This window comes from Chenopodium album, chromosome 14 (genome assembly GCF_948465745.1).
Source record: "Chenopodium album chromosome 14, dcCheAlbu1.1, whole genome shotgun sequence".
Taxonomy (NCBI): domain Eukaryota; kingdom Viridiplantae; phylum Streptophyta; class Magnoliopsida; order Caryophyllales; family Amaranthaceae; genus Chenopodium; species Chenopodium album.
Window position 1 is genome coordinate 41,095,100 of NC_137847.1, and position 7,249 is coordinate 41,102,348.

Here is a 7,249-nt window from a genome sequence, read left to right on the forward strand (position 1 = left end):
CCCGAAATTATGAAACGGCACTTAAAATGCTGAGTGTAATTAGGGTAAAAGTGAATTTATGGAAATAAATTCCACTGCGTCACGGAAACAGGTGCCGCGCCACGGGAAATCTTGCCGCATCACGACATATTTTCCCCTGTCATGGTGCCTATGCCGTGACACGGGATTGTTCCGTGTTTTCTCTGCGTAAATCCTTCACGCGCCTTTATCCTCTGTAGAGTTGAATATGTCCCGTGTCACACCAGATTTCACCGCGTCACACTAAAGTGTACCGTGTCACGGCATATTTTGTCGTGTCGCGACATGCTGGTGACGTGTCGCGACATTATTTTTAGGGTTTTTATCTTTTTAGGGTTCTGTGTGTTCCCTCTGTTCATTTTCCCTATAAATACCCCCTCATTTCTGTTGTTCAGGGCATCAATTAACATTCTCTTCTCTCTTCTATGCTTTAGCCTACCTTATTCTTCCAAAATACCTTTCTTAAGCACTCCAAGGGGTCCGTACTTTACCCGAGGTTTTGTCCTTAAACCAAGGCGTGAAAGGTAGAACTGTTTGAGGGTTTGGCCCCAAATCAACTCTATTTAATTTAATTTAAATTATTGTTTTACTTATTTCCTTGAAGTTACTAACTTGTTTGTTGTTTTATGATTGCAAGCAAGCAAAATCAAAGTAAGGAATCATGTTCCTTTTATTTTTGTTATTTTTCTAACGATTTTATATTGTTGGATTTATTGTTAAATTTCTTCCAATACTAATTTTTATTCTATTATATATTTATTGATCACCATATTGCTTGTTTAAAGGGAATATGTAATTGAAAATCACGCCTAATAAGATAATTTGGACGATCGGTTTAGGTTCCTTTTTAATCTTATTGTTTAATCAAGTGATCACAAATATTTTACAATTATATGTTGCATTAATATTCAACCAATTTAGCATAACAATAGTTTGGAGCAAATTGAATATTTTGTTTGCATCCTTTGAGATCGTAGGAATCACTTTAAATAATAAGAATCGAGTAGAGGCCAATACGGGCGAATGTGACTTCATGACTCACTTCTTACCATCATCCTCGATCCTCCTTTCGTGGTTCCGAACCATATGGAGTTAGTAATCTCATGGATTATGAATGGGGTGTAACCTTCACGGGTCAATCGTTGTTGCCTATCGTTGCCCCTTTATTCGTGGTTGCCTTTTATGATCCGTGAACGATTTACAAATTCCTTAAAAACTTGTTGGCGGCTCCCTACTTTCCTTGTCCCTAATCGTATTATGTCAATTCCTACTTCCTATGAGTTCCAAGCATATTCACCACATGCTTAACTTAGGCTCACTTCAAACGACGCCTACAATTTGGCGACTTCACTGGGAGGATTCTTGGTTATTTATTAATTTGAGTGATCGGTATTTAATTAAGATGAGTGGATGAGACTTGAAAGATTCTTGAAAATATTCCTGTGATTAAATTGGCATTTTTGCATATGCATAGACGTTTTAACGTCGTATTTTAGGTCGTGAACGAAGAAAACCCAGCAGAGCATGCCGTGTCACGGCGCATGGCACCGTGACGCGGTGTCTAGCACCGTGAGACGGTAGATTCTGCTGTGTTGCGGCAGTCCCGAAATCTTTCCAGTGGCTTTATTTCTCTTCTCACAGTCAACTTCCTTTAATTTTTTTGAAAAAACCTGTGTGTTCTACATACTTCTTAGCCCCGGGGGATTTAAGCTCTATCAACTTAAAAACGCTCATGGCAATAAGGGTTCATCCGAGTTATTAAATCCACCCAGACCATGGAGTCGAGTCCGATTTCATCACGAACTCGCGGAGCCACCCGTTGGTATACACCCTCAAGGGAGGCTGCCTTGCTAACGCGTCCAAACTCTTAACCATGGTACCCTTTGACACCCAAAGCTTGACCATAGTTGAATATAGATCTAGACCTTAGGTTGCAAACTTTTTTTTGTATCATCGTGACTAAGTGCTACGTGGTTTATTTGGTGCTAACCCCACATGTGTTTGTTCATTGTGTTCTTTGGACTAACCTATGACCGAGGGTTTTTATTTCCACATAGTAATTAGTACGGACTTAAAATTGAATAAAACTTGGAAAATTCACAAAATCGGACCTGGAACTTTGCACCGTGTCACGGCATCTCTGCCGCGCCATAGTGTGCAGTGTCGTGACACGGCGCTTTGTACCGTCTGAAGGTGCACTGCACCGTGTCACGACAGTCAGCACCGTGACACGGTGCCCAGGAAAAAGGTCCAGTAAGTCTTTGTGCGTACTTATGTGGTTTGGTCTAGTGTCATGTCTAGCTGTATAGTTATAACACGCGTCCATAACCTCACTTAATCACTCACAAGTCATGTCGAGTTCACACACTTTTCCTTGAGTCGTGCACCATTTTGTTTATATCCGTACTTTAGGATGGTCTTGTGTTGTTTTTTTTTTTGTAGTTTTTAGGAGTAAGTCGGATGGTATCCTCCCATACATACTTTTATTTTTCAAAAAAAAAAATTTCGAAAAAATTTCTTGCCTTTTCTTTTTCGGATGGGTCAAGGTTAAGTTTAGTCATTAAAGGTGTGTTTGTTTCAATGTCACAACACTTGGTCAAGAAGTAGGGGTAGATTGTTATGGTTCGAGTCACTACCTAAACAACCTCTTATACCTAAGAGGCGTTCAAGAAAACCACCACAATCATCTCCACAAAGTCCATCTCCAGTTTACTTTCAACCAATGGCTTCTAAGGAGGATATTGAGAACATTAACAAGTCCATCGAGACACTGTCTACCATGATGCAAGTGCTCACTACCAAAGTAACCATAATAGAGCAAAATAATGTCACTATGGCTGCAATGGACAAGATCAAAGAGCAAATGAGTAAGATCTCTGAAGAATTCACCTATGTGGAGCAACTTGCCACCTCTTTGTCCATAAGGAACAGGCTTCCTGAGAAGTTTTCTACGGCTGACATTCCCAACTTCAAGCCTACTGATAACCAAATGTTCCACTTAAAGGCCTTTTCTGCAACCATGGATCTCAAGGGATTAGATGTAGCACTCTTCCCTACTGTGTTCCCTTTTTCCTTGGAGCATGCCTGCCAATAGTGGTTCTACTCTTTAGAATCCAAGTATGTTGCGACTTGGGAGGATGTTACTGAAAGCTTCATGAACCGTTACAAATGTAACATCCAGGCTAAGACTTTTGAACGTGAACTCTCCATTCTCAAATAGAAGGAGAATGAAGGTTTCACTACCTATTTGAGCAGGTGGAGAGAAATAGCTGCACTCTTGGTGGATCCTCCCAAAGAAAAGGAGATGGTTCGCCTCTTTATTTCAAATCTGACCCATAAGTACAAGCAACATTTGAAGTTTCTGCCTTTGAACACCTTTGAAGCTGTGTATGATATTGGGATCAATATTGAGGATGAGTTGATGAAGACTGCTGGTAAAACAATAACACTTGGAAAAACAAGAAGAACGACAATCCTTCTTCTTCGTCTTCCAAGCCCAACAATGCTACCAACAACATCAACATCAATGATGTGTTAGCTATTAATGATCCTACTTAGAGATTCCAAAGGAAAAGGAGGGTTTACACGCCTTTGGGAATGAGCTATGATGCTGCTTTTGATCGTCTGCACAGTCAAGAATTGATCATGCCTATTGGACCCTTTCCAGAACCTCGACCAGAGAACAGAACTGCTAGCTATGACCCCAATTCTCATTGCAAGTTTCATCAAGGCAAAGGTCATACTACTGAGAAATGTTAGAGGTTGAAGGATGCGATCTAAGACCTGATTGATGCTAATCAGCTTCCTGTCCCTCCAGGGGCCAAGAAGCCCAATATTCAAACAGGTCCTCTTTCTGATGCTTTGGCTATCACAAGAGATGTAGTCTCCTTTGATCCGTCACTACTCATTCAATCTGTGAATGAACCTCTACCAGAAATTGTTTTTGTTTCAAGCTATGAAGAAGTGAATGGAATTGGGACAGTGACGATGAAGACGTCTATCACAAAGATATAGCCTGTTCATCTTTTGGCACTAGAGAAGATGTTTGGGGGGACCTGGAGATCAAGGTTCTCACCAGGAATGGGAGGTTGCAACAACCTATTCCACCTCCACCTCCACCGCCAGCACAACCAATAGTTGATCCCATCGACCCTGTGAGCAACGATGTGATCAAGAAACTACAAAAGACTAAGGTGGAAATGAATGTATGGAAGCTTTTGGCTACCTCCCACGAGCATCGAGAGGCTGTGATGAATGCTCTGGTTAAGATAGGAGTTGATAATGACATGACTCCTCAAGGGCTATTCAACTTTCTCACTACTGAATTACCAAGTACCAATAATCTAATTTCCTTTTCTGATAAGGATCTGCCCCCGGAAGGGGATCAACATAACAAGGCCTTACACCTTACTGTGGTGTGTAGGTAGATGAATGTTCCCATGAGCCTAGTTGATAATGGCTCATCAATCAATGTGTGCCCACTGCGCAATGCAAAGAAGTTGGGCATAAAAAATGAAGAATTGATCCTCTCCACTCAAGGGATTCGTGCTTATGATAATACTCGCCGTCAAGCCGTGGGTACTATCATGTTAAACATAACTACTGGAGCCATTGAACGTCGCACCAAGTTTCAGGTGGTGGACATTAAGGCTTCTTTTAATCTGTTGTTAAGTCGTCTTTGCTGCACCAAAAAGTAAAAGCCATAGTTGGAGGGGTTCCAATCACCATTGATGCCTTTCTTATGCGTATTCAAGTTATTGACACTCCCATTATCCATGTCGGACATGATGAAGAAGACGAGGATCTCTGGGGGTTTTCGCTAGACGATGTTCTTATGATTGAAGAAGAGGAGAAGTGTCACCTCGACTTTGATCCCTATTCAAATACCAACATCAATGCAATCATGAAGAAGCAAGAGAATTTCCCTAGAATGACCCTTGGACTTAAGAAAAAGATGGATGGACTTTGAGGTCACCCTGGTGCACCTATGAAAAACATCTTTGGCTTGGGGTTCAAACCAACAAAGGAAGATGTGAAACAAGCTCTCTCAAAGATGAAAGCTCGCAACAATGCTCGAACCATGAAGACAGAAATGGCCATGGATCCTTATCCCTTCACTCTCAATGGCTAGTACATCAAAGAGGGGGAAAACTTCCCATGCTATGAGTTCCCCGAGCCTTTCGTCCACAATGGGAAGCATGAGCCAGGTTTCGAGGTGTTCCTGGATTGTGATTTCATCGACGAAGGCGATGAGTTCTCAATAGCCGAGAAACCAGTTAGTCTGAGCTCTGATGATATGAATATTAATCTTCTTTTTGGGCTGGAAAAGAATGAACCCAAGCCTATTAACAATGAAAATTCTGAGCTCATTCAAGCTATTATATCGAGCAAAGATTTTGACCCTTATGAGTTAATTGTCCCGGCTGACGGTGTTCTAAAGGGATGGCGCAAGACGGTGAAGATCACTACGTCGAGTGGAGAAAAGCAAGAAGTGACCACTGGCGAAGGTCCTATGTTTGATGAATCTGAATCGTCTGGGTCCGAGTGATATGGAAGAACACGAAAACAAAACTACAATTATTGAGGATACATAAACAGTTAATATTTCCAATGATACGACTATCAAAGAAGTTATAATTGGATTAACACTAAATCAAGACGAACGCAAAGAGCTAATTAACTTGCTTAGTGAATTTGTTGATGTATTTGCTTGGTCATACCAAGATATGCCAGGGATTGATAGGGATATAGCTCAGCATACAATACCACTAATTCCAGGTATGAAGCCTGTCAAACAAAAGCTACGCCGTATGAAATCGGATGTGGCTCTTAAAATCAAGGAAGAGATTAGAAAATAACTGGCTGCAGGTTTCATTAAAGTGTCTAAGTATCCAAAGTGCATAGCTAATGTGGTTCCAGTTCCAAAGAAAGATGGAAGGGTCAGAATGTGTGTTGATTACAGGGATCTCAACAAGGCAAGCCCAAAGGATGGGTTTCCTCTACCTCACATTGACATTCTGGTCGACAACACAGCAAACCATGCACTCCTATCATTCATTGACGGCTACGCTGGATATAATTAAGTACTGATAGCTGAGGAAGACATGGAGAAAACCACATTCATCACACAATGGGGAACATATTGCTATACGGTAATGCCATTCGGGTTGAAAAACGCGGGTGCCACCTACCAAAGAGCAGCCACAACATTATTACATGATATGATGCATAAAGAGGTGGAAGTCTATGTTGACGATATGATCGTCAAGTCAAAAGATCGGCCAGGCCACATCATTGCACTTCGCAAATTCTTTGAGAGACTCTACAAGTATAACATGAGATTGAATTCGGCAAAGTGTGCATTCGGAGTTACATCAGGCAAACTACTTGGCTATGTGATCAGTTCTCGAGGGATTGAAATAGATCCCACAAAAGTCAAGGCAATCATGGCCATGCCACCACCCAAGACTGAGAAGGAAATTCGAGGTTTTATCGGAAGGTTGCAATATATAAGTAGGTTCATATCCAAAATCATTGTAATATCTGAACCTATATTCAAGAAGCTAAAGAAGAACGTTCCAGTTACATGGGATGACGATTGCCAAAAAGCTTTCGACAAGATCAAAGAATACCTGGCAAACCCACCTGTGCTAGCACCAGCAATACCTAACTTTCCTTTTCGACTGTACCTTACGATCACAAGAGAAACGATGGGAGCAATGCTATCACAAGAGATCGAAAGCAAAGAAAATGCAATCTACTATTTAAGTAAGAAGCTACAAAGTTATGAGACCAGGTACACGCCACTTGAAAAGTTGTGTCTCGCAATCGTGTGGGCCGCACGGAAATTAAGACATTACATGCTCACTCATACAGTTCATGTTGTGTCAAAGATGAATCCTCTCAAGTACCTGTTCGAAAAGGCAACACTCAATGGCAGATTATCAAGATAGATAGTCAACCTTGCTCAGTTTGACTTGAAATTCGTACCACAAAAGGCCATCAAAGGTTCTGCAGTTTCTGACTTCTTAGCAGATTTTCCATTAGAGGAAACTGAGAAAGAAGAAGAAGAGTATGATTTCCCTGATGAGGATCTACTAATGACTGAGGATGATAGCTGGACACTCTATTTCGATGGAGCTTTGAACCAAAAGGGTTGTGTTGTAGGAGTCTTGCTCGTATCGCCCAACGAAGACACATCCCAATTTCCATGAAGCTTGACTTTGATGTC